General features: G+C 39.7%; 2 protein-coding genes across 27 annotated transcripts in view; one reads left to right on the forward strand and one right to left on the reverse strand.

Annotated features, from left to right (window-relative positions):
* LOC130562440 (multiple PDZ domain protein) overlaps positions 1 to 18,327 on the reverse strand; it is an 83,658-nt gene that overhangs the window by 49,546 nt on the left and 15,785 nt on the right. The window lies entirely within an intron of this gene.
* The window catches only part of LOC130551911 (adhesion G protein-coupled receptor L3-like), a 234,235-nt gene continuing 227,438 nt past the window's right edge, over positions 11,531 to 18,327 (forward strand). For all 26 annotated transcript variants that reach the window (XM_057329936.1, XM_057329960.1, XM_057330007.1 and 23 more), the window contains exon 1: positions 11,531 to 12,028. The gene's annotated coding sequence lies outside the window, so the exon portion shown is untranslated. The remainder of the gene's footprint in view (positions 12,029 to 18,327) is intronic.

Raw genomic sequence — 18,327 nt, forward strand, 5'->3', positions numbered from 1 at the left:
AATGTTTCTCTCCACACAAAACATGAGGCTCTGTCATGATCCTGCCACTAGACAAAGAAAGACATGACATGATGAGGCAGAATCATGACACTACACACAATAATATAATCTTAATACTATACTTTCAGTACAATATAACAAAAAAGAGCCAAACAAAAGCACGATTCAGAAACAGAATCATTGCAATGTAAAAATGTACAAACAAACAGTATCTGCATGAATAATAAAACATTGTGTGTGGACACAGCGGTCACACTCAGCACATTTCAATATATTTAAAAAAAACAGTATTGCTTCAGAAAGCTACATTTTATCATCATGATAGTTTTACTTTTGGAACTTTTTTCTATACAGTTGAGAGGCATTAGCATGAAAGCATATCTGTGCACAGGACTCAATGGCCTCTACATGTATACATTAGACTTGCTGTTGGCTTTGTAATGCTCTTATGTCAGGATTAACATCTTCCCATGGCCACCCCCACCACACTGTTTTAATAAATACAACAGACAGCAAAACGTCTCTTTCTGAAACAGACAAATACTACATCCAGTGATACAGCTCTCGTCTCATACATTGACATTAGAGTTAACATGAACTAACCATGATCGACATGGTTAGTTAATACAAATACACTTATTCTTTGTTACTTTGTGTTGGTTCATTGTGCATCTCTACTCTTTTAATTTAGTAAGGACAGCAGTTGTTTTAGAAAGAGTATCATTTGGGTCATGTAACATAAAAAAGTATTGGCATATATTCTCACGAAACCATTAAAACATCTTGGCAGTCATTTTTCAAATAGCTATCCAACACAATTAAGTAACACAAAAAATCTTCAGAATAACGATAACTGTGTTCTTTACTTTGCACATAGAATAATTTTAACATGGGAATGAATTTGTTTCGTATTTTAATGAATATTCTACTAAAAATCATTACCATAATGTGCCCAGCTATGTTTGAGTGCATGATATGTTGTAATTTAAACAAAAAAAAAAAATTAGATGTTCTCAAAAACAGAATATTCATGTACAATAAAAATGAAGAAATAATGAAAAGTGTCCAAGACTGATGCTCTCATCCTCCGTAACATATTTAAAGGACTGTTTACGCACAGAGATCTTCACATTCAATTCCCCGTGAACCGGAAGTTGCGATCATTTTTACTTCCATATTTTGATGCATTTCCAAGTGAAATAGAATTTCTAATGAGGAAAAATTGTGGGCGTGGCTTTCGTCTTTCTCTGCAATTTGATTGGATGTATAAAAACAGCCATTGTATTTTTAAATGTAACTGGCAGCAGACTGACAGTTGAAGGGGAGGAGTTAACGGATGCTCCGCCCAAGCCGTCAAACATACTGTACGTCATTTAAGATGGATAGTCATTACAGGAAGGAAGTGCATTTTCAGATTTTAACTAATGATTTTGAGGGCACACGAATGAAAAAAAAGAGAATGACCCACATTGATAAACTGCTTACAATAAACACTACAAAATTTCATGAAAAAACAGGCATTATCATTTTTTATTTCACTGGGACTTTAAGCTTGACTTTTTTCTAGCAAAACATAACATTTTTAGACTGTTACAGTACTTTTCTCTGTGTAATTACAACGGAATAAAGTAATAAAAAATGAGAGGGTAAAGTAACATGGATGTAGCTGACGTGTTATCTGCTTAATAAATGAATCGTTCTCCCAAAGCAGCTGCCGGAAACGTGGATCTGACAAGCTGGTAAAGGGCAGAACTACCAGCTAGTCACTTTCAGCTGATAAACTCACTGCGACTGAAATAACTCAGGAATGATACTGTGACTGAAAAAGACTGAGGCATAACATTTCTCTGAACTCTTCGCCAACCACCTAGGAATGAGTTTCTTTAACTATGGGCAGTTTTTCATCTCTAAACTTAGGAAATAAACTTCTTTAAAAAGCACTTTTAGACTCTTTTAGAAGTATATTAAGCTTGTTTAACAAAATCCATTTTCTGAGCATTTTTAAAAGAAACATAACTTCTGCAAACTTCACATTTTGTTTTTATTACATTCATGTTACATGTTGTGGAAATGACATTAAATATTTACAGTTAGCACTTAGCTTGTTGGTATCCTAAAATTTAAAATCATATTTGCACACTTTTTGCATAACTTTCATTACTGGTTGACTGGAAATATACAATAAAACTATTGGTGATGGGGCCTGTTTCCTGGCTCATGTCTCATATTTCACTTCCAGCATGCTCTTCAGTGACACTGCTGTCTCCCTGGTAACAAAGTACCCTAGCTCTGAGAACCCTTAATTTAATGTAATGACACCACAACTGAGGTAAGTCATCTCTGTCTGAGTCTAAGCTACATATCTATACAAATGTCCAAATAATGACGAAGACATTGTATAAAGTTTTTAGTAGGCCTACGAAAAGCAGCTTTGTTTTAAGTCTCTTTGTTTTAATCAAATCAACCGCAGGGATAGACTAACGTGTCGTGTAGTTTAATAAACACACTTATGTTTAAATGTTCCTGTCAGTTCACTTTAAAGAGGCTCAGTAATGTTTTGGACACCACATTAGTCTTATGTTTATATAAATATTACTCTTGACTCACATGATCAGATACATGACTTAACTCGTGTCCCGTTACTCGCAGATCTGTTTATTGGCTGTATTATTCACAGACCTTCTGCTGCTGCCGCCGCCGGGAATACAATCCGCTTTTCCCGTCCAGCACTGAGGATCAACAGGCTGCAGCCATGAAGACCGACGGGAAGAGTTTACAAACGCAGATCAGAGGCAGAAAGTGTATTTAAACAACGACACACAAAGCGCCAGTGATGCGCGCCACCGCTCGCGTCGATCTAATAATGTCTGATTCCATCAAATGCGCGTTCGTTACAACGTATCAGATGAGAAGAGCATCAAAGAAATCTCACCAAATGAAAGAGTTTGACGGAGAATAACTTACAAGAGTTGCGGATCTCGCTGCGGGACTGTCCGGTGCTGTTGGGTTAAAGATGGGCGCTGTGTTTGAAACCGGAGCCGCCCCATCACACACACACACAAACGCACACGCGCACTCTCGAACGCGCGCGCCGCTCTGTGGCTGCCATGACAACTGACCCACAGAACACTCCGAACGCAGACGTTCAGAAATAAACTTAGAACGTTCCCCTAACGTTAGTGTTTGGTTCCCGTTATTTTTTTTGGAACAAAAAGGAACCTTCTATTTACATTTTTGATCATAAAATGACGTTACCAGAACATTGTGATTTTGTTGTTGAAGTAGTAGGACTGAAATGTTGAAGTATGCCGAAGAAGTGAAATTGCGATGTTATGCACAAAATATCTTGATAAAAAATGTCCCAGAACAACACATAAAATCAGCGGTCTCGAAGCCACGAGTGTATAATAGTTATTTCTTTTAATTTGAGAATTTAGTCGCAAAAATATGGCTCCTGTTTTTTCATTGGCATTTCCAAAAAAACGTAAGATATTATGTTTTAATGTTACTTATTATTTAAAAAAAATACGTTTATGTTTTAAGATTATGTTTTTTTTTCAGTAATATTTTGATAGAAATACTTAAAATGTACAGTGAAACAGTCCCATAATTACTTGTATCTCTTTGATAATATTTCATTTCGAACAACACATAAAATCAGCGGTCTCGAAGCCACGCGTGTATAATAGTTATTTCTTTTAATTTGAGGATTTTGTCGCAAAAATTTGGCTCCTGTTTTTTCATTGGCATTTACAAAAAAGGTAAGATATTACGTTTTAATGTTACTTTTATTTTTAAAAATTACGTTTATGTTTTAAGATTATGTTTTTTTTCAGTAATATTTTGATAGAAATACTTAAAATGTACAGTCAAACAGTCCCATAATTACTTGTATCTCTTTTATAATATTTCTTTTCGTTATTTTTTCTCATACATTTCTGTCATGGCTCTGCTTAATTTAGTCATGTATTTCTTGGTCCTGTAGCAGAGTCATGACAAAGCCTTTGGTTATGTGTGGAGAGAAACATATTATTGTCCTTTTGACAATAATATACGTTCTCTCCAATGTCTTGTCATTGGCCCCGCTCCTCTCGTTTCCTTGTTATCTTTCCCTGAGTGTTTGATTACCCACACCTGCCCTGTGTCATTATCCCTCGTTTGTCTTACCCTATATAATACCCTCATGTTTCATTGTCCTGTGTCGGTCATTGTATGTGTATCCCCCGTGTCGTGCTCCTCTTACCTTGCCTAGTAGCAGCTGTGGACTACCTTACCTTGTTTTGGACGTTGTGTCGTGGTTAGTGTTTATTGTTTCTTTTACCCCTTCAAGGGAAGTGTTTATTTTTGTTGAGTTATTGTTATAGTGATCGTGTCCTGTTTTCCCCATTGTGGGTTTTTGTTTTCTGTTCTGTTGTTTAAAATTAAAGTCTTGTGTTAACCCCTTCACCGCCTGCCTGCATTTGGGTTCTTCCATGCACCGTCGTGACACATTTCACCAGTTATGTACATCAGAGTTGGGCTGCTTTATGTACATTTACATTTAATCATTTAGCAGACGCTTTTATCCAAAGCAACTTACAGAGAGTTCAGGGAGCAATAAGCGATATGTCATACAGGAGCAATAATACAATAAGTGCTAATGCAAAGTTACTAGTTTCAGCAAAAGCTAGACCACTACCTGTTGAGAGAAAGAGAGAGGGTTAGTAGGGTTTTTTTCTTCTCATTTGTCTGTCAAGTATTCACAGAAGAGATGGGTTTTAAGTAGTTTTTTGAATGTTGTGAGAGATGTGGTTGACCGGACTGAGTTAGGAAGAATGTTCCACCAGTAAGGAGTTGCTTTCCTGTAGTTCAGTGGTTAGAGAATGACGTTAGNGCACCGTCGTGACACATTTCACCAGTTATGTACATCAGAGTTGGGCTGCTTTATGTACATTTACATTTAATCATTTAGCAGACGCTTTTATCCAAAGCAACTTACAGAGAGTTCAGGGAGCAATAAGCGATATGTCATACAGGAGCAATAATACAATAAGTGCTAATGCAAAGTTACTAGTTTCAGCAAAAGCTAGACCAATACCTGTTGAGAGAAAGAGAGAGGGTTAGTAGGGTTTTTTTCTTCTCATTTGTCTGTCAAGTATTCACAGAAGAGATGGGTTTTAAGTAGTTTTTTGAATGTTGTGAGAGATGTGGTTGACCGGACTGAGTTAGGAAGAATGTTCCACCAGTAAGAAGTTGCTTTCCTGTAGTTCAGTGGTTAGAGAATGACGTTAGCAACGCCAAGGTCATAGGTACAATCCCAGGGATTGCACATACTTACATTGCATTATACTACATATTTGTTTGTAAGTCGCTTTAAGCGTTTGCCAAATGCATACATTAAAAAAAAAAGCGGGGAAGCGATTTACAGATCCAGTGATAGTCCTGTAGGCAAGCATTAGTTACTTGAATCTGATACGGGCTTCAACCGGTAGCCAGTGGAGAGAGATGAAAAGGGGTGTCACATGTGCCCTTTTGGGCCGTTGGAAGACGAGGCGTGCTACTGTGTTCTGAACCAGCTGGAGTTGTTTGATAGCCTTTGCAGGAAGACCAGCAAGGAGAGCATTGCAGTAGTCCAACCTTGAGATTATCAGGTCCTGGACAAGGAGTTGTGCCGCATGCTCAGTGAAATAGGGTCTAACCTTTATAATGCTGAATAAGGCATATCGGCATGACCGCGTTGTCTTTGCAATGTGATCATTGAAGGACAGCTGTTCATCAAATATGACTCGGAGGTTCCTGGCTGTTTTGGAGTGATTGTGGTATTTCCAAGTTGGATAGTGAGATTGTGTTGCACCTTGGGGTGTGCCGGAAACACGAGTAGTTCTGTATTGGCAGGGTTCAGCTGGAGGTGATGCTCTTTCATCCAAGCAGAGATATCTTCTAGGCAGGCTGTAATGCGAGCTGCTACAGTGGTATCGTCTGGATGAAACGAGATGTAGATCTGGGTGTTGTCAGAATAACAGTGATACGAGAAGCCGTGTGCCTGTATGATGGGTCCCAAGGATGTCGTGTAAATGGAAAAAAGCAGCGGTCCAAGCACCGATCCCTGAGGGACCCCAGTGATCATGTGGTGAGCAGTGGACAGCGAGCCCCTCCATGACACCCTGAAGGATCTGCCGGAGAGGTAGGATTTGAACCAGCGGAGAGGAGAGCCTGAGATTCCTAGAGATGACAGGGTTGCTAGCAGTATATGGAGATTGACAGTGTCAAAAGCTGCAGATAGGTCTAGCAGAATCAGGACCGAGGATTTAGATTCCACCTTGGCTAGCCGAAGTGCTTCCGTGACCGATAGCAGTGCAGTCTCAGTGGAGTGGTTTGTTTTGAAGCCAGACTGCTTGTCATACAGTAGTTTATTCTGGGATAAGTAGGAAGACACCTGATTGAAAACTGCCCTTTCAAGTGTTTTTACAATAAATGGGAGGAAAGAGACAGGTCTGTAACTGTCGGTAGTAGAGGGGTCCAATGTGGGTTTCTTAAGTAGGGACGCGACCTGGGCCTGTTTGAATGTGGATGGAAAAGTGCCGGTGAGCAGGGAGGTGTTGATGATGTGTGTGAGTGTGCTGGATATGGCCTGAAGGAGATGGGAGGGGATTGGGTCAAGGAGACAGGTGGTGGGGTGGCTGGAGAGAAGTCTGGTGACTTCATTATCAGTCAGTATGGTGAAAGAGGAAAGTTCAATGTTTGAAGTGAGAGTAGCGTGTACCGAGGTCTGAGGTGCTGAGAATTGTTTGCTGATGGATAATGTTTTCTCAGTGAAAAATACAGCGAAGTCCTCCGCAATCAAAGATGAAGTGGGCGGGGGAGGAGGGGGACAAAGAAGAGTTAAATGTCTTGAAAAGCTGCTGAGTGTTAGGTGCATTGCTCACCTTGGTGGTATAGAAAGACGTTTTAGCTGTGGTAACACTAGCAGAGAAAGAGGAGAGAAGTGACTGGTAGTCCCTTAGGTCAGCAGGATTCTTGGTCTTGCGCCATTTCCTTTCAGCAGCCCTGAGTGTACTCCGTTGTTCACGGAGGATGTCAGACAGCCAAGGGTAGGAGGGGGTAGCGCGAGCTGATCTGGAGGACAGAGGACAAAGGTTATCTAGACAGGATGTAAGTGTTGGTGCATAAGCATAAGGTGTCTGTGGCAGTGTCGACATTTAGAGATGCAAAGTTGGAGGGAAGAGAGGATGTCATTTTAGCAGAGAGGGTGCTAGGGGAGAGAGCGCGAAGGTTCCATCTAAAATAAACGGGTAGTGGTGTAGGTGTAGTGAATGTAGGAAGGAGCATGTTGAAAGTGATGAAGTGGTCAGAAATGTGAAGAGGTGTGACTTTAATGTTATCTGTGGTGGGGTTACGAGTGTAGATGAGATCAAGCTGGTTTCCTGATCTGTGAGTACCGGCTGCGGCAAGGTGCGTGAGGTCAAACGCGGAGGTAAGGGTGTGGAAGTTCAGAACGTGTGCCTTGCGTCTTGGGTGACAACACTGTCTGAGGTGGAGTACAGGAATAAACTGGAAACACATGATGTTAGTATACAATTAAATGAAAGCAAAGGTATGTTAAATATACTGATGTGCCTTGCCGGTGTCTTTGCTTGGTAGATTCGCGCAGGTAGAGTCGCAGGTCTTTACACTCGTCAGTTTTACACAAGTCGCGCAGGTAGAGTCGCAGGTCTTTACACTCGTCAGTCTTACACGAATCGCGCAGGTAGAGTCGAAGGTCTTTACACAGGAGGGCTGACGCTTACCGCGCCAGCGCAGAGGCATCGCTTAAGTATATGTTTAGATTAGCGCGAACAGAATACAGCTGAACATGCCTTCTAGATTAGCAAAACAAAGCCTGAACGACTTGAATGGGCCACGGATCAAACAGCGATCAACTAGCTCCGTGCTTATAAGTGCAAAACTATAATGTCTAGCCGTTACAAGCAGTTAACGGCAACTTAATGTGACTTCAGTAACACAGTACACAACGGAAGAAAAACGCTAACACCTTAGCACTCAGTTAACAAGTAGATTAAATAAACAAGCTCAAATAATCTTAACTAACAACAGGCAACAGTCTAGTCAAAAGTTAAAACAAGGTAACAGGGTAAAGCAGATTTACGCCCTACTGCAAACTTCTGCTGACTATTCGCTTCTCCTACTGTATGTATTACATAAATCATAATTATTAATTACGTTTAAATTATAACGTATTAAATATATTTATTTAAAGATTTATGTATTGCATAAATATCAGTTGATGAAAAATACAGTTAAAAGTAAAATATATCGAAACTTGTAATATATGAAACTTAGTTTGAACTGTAAAGTTGTTCACATGATTACAAACATTTGGCAACCGCACATGTCTGTTTTGTACCGTAAAAGTACAGATTTTTGCATACAGTGTATGGCAATTTATGTTCTGATCATTCTTTAAAGGACCAGTCTGTCATTTTTGGAGGATCTACTGACAGAAATGCAATAGTTATGTATATTATATGTGTTCAGGGGTGTATAAAGACCTTACAATGACAAGTTTTTTCTTACCTTAGAATGAGCTATTTCTATCTACACACACCACAGGTCCCTGGCATGTAAACTCGCCATGTTTTGTCAGCCTCTGTAGTGCTTCAAAAGGGAAGGTGGAGGGGTGGAGTGAGCCGCTGGTTGCAATTCACAAAAAACTCGCTGTACTTCTATTAAGTCTGTTCCAAACAACATAAATCAGGCTCTGAAGGGCACTTCATGGCAAGACTGCCATGTTGAAAGCTTATTCCCAACCCAAGTGATGAACATTCACCAATTCAAAGGGTTTCAAAATGTGCAAATTAGGAACACTTTTGGAACACTTCAGATCTTTCAAGCAAATCAAGAAATCTAATCAATACATTACATATATTAATAATCATGATTTTAATACAGTACCTATTATACAAATAAAGACTAATGGGACACAGTGGACTATCCTGGGAATCCATTTCATGCAATAACTCACAAATCATGAGACGGGTGACGTGGCCATTTTGTTTAGAGTTTAATGTGTGCTGCTCATACATAGCAAACTGTTAGCAAACATTTACTGTTGATCAATAGCAATTTGTTTTCCTTTCGTTTAGCTCTTCTCAAAATTCAAGTGAGACTCATCAGAAAACCCACTTTACAGAAAATAAGTGGCAATCGATTTTATTTCAACCTACTAACTGTAATCGGATTAACCAAAAACAGGACCTTAGGGGATATTCACAATTGGTTAGTTTATGTGTTTTTACTAATTGGATATCCCATATCCCATCATGAAAAGATCAAGTGTACCGTAAAAGCCTCCCAAGACTCATTTGAGATTCTGCCCGGAGTACATCTGGTTGATCTCACGACATAAGATATCAAATGAATAAAACGTACACGGACCCTCCTTCCCAATGGAGTCAGAAATCATAGACACAACAATAAAACTTCAACATTTATTGCCATATGCGTACGGTATAAGAGGCCGTCCAGGACTTGGATGAACACAACACTAGCACATTTGCTCCCAGCATGCGTAAGAAAGAAAGAGATTTTCTGTCATGATGCAATGCAGAACATTCCGCCTTATTACTAAAACAGTATTTTTAGCTTGTTTAAAAAGCCTTAACGTAATATGGTTGCTATATGGTTGCTAAAAGTGTTTTATGTAGTCAGCCTACTAGGGCACACAGTAAGCTAACCCTAGCTTAAATATTAGCAAAACAGTGATGGTTACTAATAATTAAAAATGTAAAGATAAAATATATTATAAAATATATTATAATAAAAACCTGATCTCACACATGGGGCAATTCTAGACCCTTAAATGAAGAGAACCCCTCTGTTTGTCATCTTAGCCCATCCAACAGTTCTCAACAAATCGAAACACATTTCAAAAGTATATTTTTACTTAAAAAAAGGAAAATAACGTAAAAATGAAATGGAAACGAGCAATTTGAGTCGATTTAGACCTTCTGGAAGGCTCTTTGGTATTCTGCGCATGCGCGGTAGGCCGTAAGTGCGTCGCCAGATGCCTGGACTGCCTGATTTTTTGCATGGAGAAGCATAGTGTGCTGCACCTCAGACGCAGAGGCGGCAAATTCAACTTGCATGAAATATCCCTCGTAGAAGCTCATATAAGGTATTTTCTATGATGTTTTGCCTGGATAGACGAATATAATGTGTAAATGTGGTAACGGTTGTTTATAACCCAAGATCACTTGACTTTTCCCGCTTTGCAAACTGAAGCTATTGCGTCTTTAATTGACTGTCAGAAAGGACATATGACTTGAATATGTCTATGTTTTGCCTTTATCTAACAACCGGTAATATACTGGCTAACATAAATGAAATGAGGGCTAACAAGTTACATCTGTTTATACGGTATATATCGAGCTTTTCTGTACTGGTACGTTTGTGCATTTCGGTGTCTAAAGCACACAACACTTTTATTGTAACCCTCAGCCGCTTCTCTATGAATGACATTTAGGCTAACGTTACATTAAATTTGCCATATACTTTTCTCCAAAGCAACCTAAAATGCATTTTAAGGTATAGTCCACATGTTTTTCAAGCAGTAGGCCTATATGCGTTGCCAAGAACTGAACTTATGACCTTCAAGCTGCTAATGCAATGCTATTTCAATTGAGCTACAGGTACCCAGAGGGCTAAGAGCTGTAATTATGAGGATTAAGTATTGAGGATTGTTTGCCGTTTGGAAAAACTCGTTTCAGAGTCAGCTGGTGAGTTAAGTGAACTAATGCTCTGTGTGTAGACTGACAGTGGGAGAGAGAGAACTTCATTTTCACTGCTAGGGGGAGCTCTAGACCTTTTATTGTGCTCGAGCTACATCTTGCCTCAGCACAGGGTTGCCAGAGTTTCTTAGGAAACGTCCACTAACTCTGGCCAATAAATTCTCGGAATCTCTTTTACGAGGACCTTTTTCTTGAGGGATAAACGTGATGTTTGTGAATGTGTTTCAAATAAACTGTCATTAGGGAAGTCTATTATTTCAAATGACTTTGGCATTATAACAGTAGTGTGATTCAGCAGTGTGTATAAATCGTGAATTTAGTTTCTGAGTTTTTGGTCCCTTCTGTCTTGAGTAAATTTGTCTCATTGTGACTGCACTATGAAGGTGGTAAGGAGTTTTAGTCACTGTGCATTTATACGTATTATTATTTTGTATTCCTCTAGCCTAAAGTGAGCTGATAAGACTGATATTAACATAAAGTGCAAATGGCTGTTCTGTCAGATTTTGAGTCTAGTAGATTGTAAAGAGGGAATTTATTATCGTATTTGATTCTTGTGGGATTTGTACAATATTTAATGGTTTGTTTATTTGGTTCGAAATTATGAATGAAATTGTTATTTTTCTTTATAAAGAAATTTGTTTTTATTATTTTTTGAGAATATTTTGTATAATATTAGTAATTTGCATTCACGATTGTAATCGGTTTCCAACGCACTTCTCGTGTTCACATGAATATCTGGCAACCCCCTGTAGCCCGCATTTCAGTCGGTGTGTGCGCTGAGATCGGACTGTCACCGTGCGCACATCGGCGCATTATACCGGAGCTGCACCTGGACTTCGCCAGCACGTTGTTTCAGCAAATACAGCTGGAGAACTCTGGATGTACATGCAGATATTTGTTGCTCCCTGACATTTGCTTTCTTTGGAAGACTGGCGAGATGGGGACACGGTGTGCCGAGGTGGCACTCAGACACATGATGGGGATCCAAACAAGGAGCCTTTTTATTCTTGCTCAGTAGCTGCTGTAAAATAGTCGGATATCAGGACATTGATGACCCTGAGAGTGTCAGTTTGAACTTAACTTTAAAGAGCACACGGGATTTAAGCCTTTTGCGTTGGAGAGAAAGTGTATCACTGTTTATACTTGCGCTCAAGGACGATTTCATTGCGTAAAAGACTGATTGTGTCCGGAGACTGGTGTGCGGGTTGCGCGCACCGGCGCTCAGAAAACCCTTCAACACCAAGAGCTGCGCGAATGCGCGGGTAAGTTCAACCTGATATTTTTGCGCACGGGGACAGTAGAAACATCAGCTGTGTCTATTGTTTTTCTTGAATAGGTGCTTGGATATCTGTGCGCCCGTAGGTTTTTAACAGGTATAATTGGAGATAAATGACCTTTGTGAGTGTTTTGGTTACCTGTCGTTTTCCATTCCTTCACATTATGACAAAGGTGATCACCAGCCTTGAGTGACTCGCTTGTCAAACGGCTTGTGCCAAGAATATAGTTTTTTGTTTTGTTTTGAAGCGTTCATTGAAACGATGGTGGAGATGTTTTGATTTTGTAAGTTCCTTCACTGCAATGCTCCAGTAGCCTATATGCGTTCACTACACTCCTGTTCTCAAGGTAACGTTACTGAACAACTGTTTTCACGTGCGTTTAGTGCCAAACAATCTAATTCACTTCCTTTTGAACTTGTTTCGCTCTGAACGTCTGGCGAGCGCAGCTGCGCAAAGGAGAAACGGGGGAAATTGACGCAGTCTGCGGAGAAACTGCCGTGTACTGATCTCTCACATGCACGAGACCGCATGTTTTTATGCTCGGTGGGTTTATTGCGCATTGCTTCAGCGTATTCGTTTTTAGTTGTTGTAAGGAATCGAGGCTGGCCTTTATCAGGAGCCTCTGAGGGGACATTAGGGGCCATCTGTTAGTCTCACCTGAATGCTTGCTTTCCTTCCAAAGCTGCTTGAAAATCTATAGAAGGGAGATTGAATGAATGAGTGCATTCTGAGTGTAAACTGCTTTCACGTGAACATTACTGTTGTTCAGAGAACTAGAGTGAACAAACCTTTAAACTGTGTCCGCTTTTACAACTGGAAAACGCTTATTGAGGTATATATGCTCATTACTTTGGAGTGGCCAGTTTGGCGCGGTTTTGGTTTGTACTAGAATTTTGGATTTGTAAAGTTACAGAATTGAACCATGCCAGTATCGTCCCTGATCTGTCATCTGCTGTTTATAGTACATGGTTGTGTGTGTCCACTTACACTAACAGAGTCATCTCTCCGTCTGACATCCGGAACGCTGATGTCATGCCTGAATAGAGCGAGATGTTTAATGCCTTCTGCCTCGCTGCCTGCCCACTTGTGCTTTGCTTACAAAACGTCTTTGCCTTTGGCTCAACTATGCTCATAATGAAAAATACATGTCAACATTTTCATTCACTACTGCTCTTTAATTGCCTTAGTATTATTTCGACATCTAGGTAAGCATTTGTTGGTGTTCCTATGCCGTTGACCTCATCTCTGTGCTGTGTAGACGTCTGGTTGAATATTGCAGTTACCAGACTTCACAATGACCGCAAAAACGCATTATTCAACCTAATGCGAACCAGCACGGTGTACACAACAGCACCATTATCCGAGCAGGTCTGGATGCGTGTTAATAACGTTAGTGTTACCCGGCAGTACTGAAAACACAGTTTCTCATTAACTCCTTCACACAGCACGGGCATCGGCTGGAGTCAACTGATCCGGGCCGAGAGCTTTGGGAAATGCGCCGTCGAGTGGCTTCCTGTGTGTGTGCTCGTTCATTCGGTCTAAATAAGATTAGTTCAGTCACCCTGTTTGTGTCCGCCTCAGCCCGCTGATGAACCCCCGCTTGTACTTCATTTTTCCCTGCAGTTCCTCGGAGACTTGATTGATTACCCATGAATCCTTTGACCCGGACGGGTCTCAAATGAAATCATCGCAACACATTAATCAATAAGTGTTGGGTCAGGGGGGTTGACCTGAGGTGTGCGTCATTTATGTGTGCGTGTGTGATCGAGAAGCGTCTCGCTGCCGAGTTCAGCGCTGGATATTTTCCAGATGAAATGGAACATTCGTTTACGTGTGAGTGTGAATTATTGAAAGCAATTTATTACAGTGATCCAATAACTTGGTCTGTTCACGTTTCCTTTGTTATCTGCTATTTACTCCCCTGAAAAGCAGGCGAGAAATCGCTTTTCTGATCGCTCGATGTTTTTCTCTCTCTATAAGTATGTCTCCAAACAGCTGAAATGAATTTGTGCATCTCTGCCCGTCCCTCGGGGGCTGAGGCTTGCCGTGGCCACCATGTGTTTCGTGGCCTAATGAGAGCGATTTATAACAGGGCATTTTAATTCACGGCCCAGGTGACACAGAGCCCTGTGATTCGTTAAAAGCTTGTCGACTGTTTCCATATGGGCCGATCTCATTGGCCACTAATTCGCTGCAGCGCTCTGGGGCTTCGATTTCAGCCTACAGGTCTTTTTTACATTCTTTATGTCGGATATTGTACAACATACAGATTTATTTTCTGCTACTATAAATTAGGGCTGTCGCAGGATCAGATTTTCACTGCGTGATTATCAGGGCCAAAATAATTCATGATAAAGATGTTATCACGATATCTCTTTTGAAATGTTTTTAGAAAAGTAAATACAAAATGTTTTATTTTATTTACTGCAAATCTTACAATTTTATTGCAAATCTTACAATTTTACTGTAAATCTTAAAACTGTAACAAATTTCACTCTCATAATATATTTTCAGTCATAGTCAAGTTGCTATAACAAATCTTACGATACAAATGAAATCTGTTGATTAAATATATATCGAGAATGATTTTGGACTATTTTCTGACTATTTTGCCTTTCAAGTATTGTTTCTCAATGGGTTTCGCTGTTGTATTATGGGATAAGACGTCAGCACTTCAGTTTGCATCTTGGCATCGGTGTGAATATTCCCGACTTCACGGCTAATGAGTTAATATCGTTTGCTCTGTAGGAAGAATGCGTTCTTGACATGCCGATCCAACGGCCCGGAGGCTGGAAATCCCACTCATTCTTCCTCCTGACAGACACAATTGAACGAGAAGTCTTTATCTGTTTTAAATAATGGCTCTGCAATGCAGTGATGTGAACTGAGAAACGGCTCGTTTCACAGGGCTACTTTTGGGTGCCTTTCACAGGCCTGGAATCAGTTATGAGGGCGTTTGGGCGGTTTGAGGAGCGGTGCGATAAGACGTACTTTGCATTCAGCTCAAGGCCACTGCGCAAGCCGAGACTACATGCTTCACAGACTGATAAAGCAACATATCTCTGAGATTTATAAACACGGATGGCCTTTGTTTCTGCAGGCTGTAGAAGAAACTCTTGTGTGTCTGCGATTGGTGGAAAGTTGTGCTGTTTTTGTTGTGGACAAGTCTAACTTGCAGAAGAGAAGTACCTCTATAAAAGAATAAATACCAAAACCCATCAATTCTTAAATTTAGGATTAGTTTGGGATAGTTTGACCAAATTTCAAAATGGACTCAAACCCATGTTAGTTTCTCTATTCTTTGCAAGACAAAAGGAAAACTCATGATAAGTAAAAAATGTCTTAAATGCAGTCTAGTCATCACACAAACCGTACGACTTTGAAATAATTGAAATATAGTACAGCAGTCATATAAACAACTTCTGTGAGACCTTTTGCCTTTTATCAAAGTTTGGCATTTTAAAATCATTATTGTATGATAAGCTGTAATAATGTGTGTGCGAGTCGTTCTGAACAGTATAAACTGTTCAACTGCACAACTAAAGACATTACAATGATGTGTTCATTTAAGAAACTTCAAGAAATTAAACGTACTTGGATGCAAAACAAACAGCCGTGAAACACAGCCAGCTCTTGTTCTGCAACTCTTTTTAGCGCCTCAGTGTGTTGATAACGAAACAGCGCCTCTACTGTGGCGTAATGCCACAACTGCAGTTACAAATGACAGTCAGTTAAATGCATGCAGCATTTCTTGTGAAGACACCCGACATAATTTGGGCGAGAGTCTGAGGCGGCACGACATTTGACGGAGGCGGCCGCCTCCAATTTCTCTATGCAGGAAAAACCCTGAGTACTTTTGTATAATACAACGTTGCGGAGTGGTCTGTAAGATACAGACTTGGTGGACATAAAATGGGCAGACAAACACAGAGGACCGAATTCACAAAATGCATGTGTGAAGGGCATTTGTGCAATAATTGATTGTCCCATCAGGTTAGATTTAAATATGAGGCGTAAGGTACAAAATGGAGAACTAAACTTGATGAAGGTATTGATTTGACAAAACTATTTGCAAAACAGGCAGAATATCAAAGAATGTGGGTTTTATTCTAATATACAGAAAAGGATATAAAAAAATGTTTACAGGAAAAACAATCAAACATTGACTACGATTTTATCAGTTATTAATATTACTATGTTAATCCTCCATTACTGGGCTTAACTGAAAATTTCATATTTAACTTTAATATTCCATAAATATTTAATAATGTTTGAATAAAAGGCAAAGATGTTAATTATTTTGGCCACTACTGTACGCCACACATTTAAAAGCCTTCTCAAGTGTGAGAGCAGTGCAGTATGTCCCGCACGAGAGAGATGTTCATTACAGGCTGTATATTTTGATACAAATATTTGTCATGCCAATAAATCAACTTAAAACCTAACACTGAGAGAATGAGAGAGAGAATCATTCTTTAGGCCAAATGACTGTCTTAAGTGGCCATCTAACGCCCGAAGCTATTGAGTGTGGCAAGGGCTGGAATATTATAGCTAATAACTGCAGGTGCTCATGGGCCCATTACAGGAATCGTGTAAAAGTGTGTTTTGGGGCTGCGTGATGCTGAAGAGAAATCTGATATGCAAAAACGTCAGATAAATAGAGCGTTTCATCAGACGTGTGCGCCTGGACTGCAGTTAACTTCTGTGTTTGCTTAACGGTCTGGCTAGTGTTTAATAATAGAACTATTTATTTTAAAATATAAAATATTTATATTTCATTTGTTTTCACATTCATTTATGATTATTTTACCGTTTAATAATTGTATTAAATAAACAATTTGTTGAATTGTGATGTATAGTAATTTTATTAAATAAACAATTTGTTGAATCGGTCCTGTAGTATTGTCGCATTTAAAGAAACCATATGGGACATTAGCGGTTGAGCTTGGTATCGCAGTCTAAATTCAAAATATTGGAGAGGCAAGTTTGGCCAGGTATTGGTTCTTTTCTGTTTCTTTTGATTGTTATCAGAAATAATCCACAGGCACTCTGTTATTTACGAGTGTGTACCGGAGGTTAAGGGCAGTCCACAAACTCGTGCATGCGCAGTAATGTTTGTTTATGTTGTTGCTTTGAAACTGTCTATATACACATATCCATGCCAGTGTCTCTGCAAACCTTTGACTATATATAACATTTTAAAGCATTAATATCATTCAGTTATTCCATGTCATTGGAATATTGATGCAGTATATTGTGCAGCCCTGTGTGGGCTTGTTTTTTGTGTACTTTTGTTTGTGTGTGTTTGGTGTGGGTGATTTGGACATCATCAGCTGCTCTGTGTTTAGCATAGCCATTTGTTAGCTGGGACAGCAGCTAAATCTCTTTAATTAAATTAATCCAATCTCTCACCCAAGCCAGAACATTTACTGCTGTGGGCGGTGCCAGAGCACCTGTCATGTGTGTGTGTGTGTGTGTGTGTGTGTGTATGCATCTACGTGTATGTGTGTTTGTGTTGTCATCCTTGTTTCCTAGCCTCTGTTTTTTCTGTGTTGGCCACTAAAACTTCACTTGTCTCCAAATTTGCGTGGCAGCGAATGAGATCACTCAGATCAGGTCATTACGTCACTTTGTGTTTGTTATCCTGTTGTTGGTGATGTGTCTGGAAGTAAAACAGCCGAAAAGTTGAGCTGGTGTAGGTCATTTGTGACATGAATACAGACATTTAGCTTCACACCTGAGTGTTTGTCTTCAAGAGTGACATGTCCATGTAAAGCACAGGTTGCTGACATGGACTGAATGTAAATCTAAATCATTTTATTTAAACTGATCATTCTGGCAGTGTTGATCACCTTTTCTCGCTTTGAACCCAAACTCTTGCAATCTAAATTACTATTGTCGAATAACAGATTTGAGTTAGTCTTTAGAAATTCTGAGTAGAGTAAGTACATAGTAAATATAATTGCCATTATTTAAAATCATTAAATGAGTAACTATGATGTGTCCCAATCTAGAAAGTAAATGTTAAGGTGTGTCTGTACAGCAGTGAAGGATGTGAAGGACTCTAAGGGTGTGTTCACATATGCCATGTTTGGTTCGATTAAAACGAACTTCATGAGATCTTGCCGAGTTACCGGCTTGCTAAAAATACCCTCATATGCACATGCATACACTGAGCATGTATAACCCAGCACACAGCATTGACCATGTTTACATGGACGTCAGTAATCAAATTATTTGCCTTATTCTGAGTAAGCTAATATTACGATTAAGGTGTTTACATG

The sequence above is a fragment of the Triplophysa rosa genome, linkage group LG1 (genome assembly GCF_024868665.1).
Source record: "Triplophysa rosa linkage group LG1, Trosa_1v2, whole genome shotgun sequence".
Taxonomy (NCBI): domain Eukaryota; kingdom Metazoa; phylum Chordata; class Actinopteri; order Cypriniformes; family Nemacheilidae; genus Triplophysa; species Triplophysa rosa.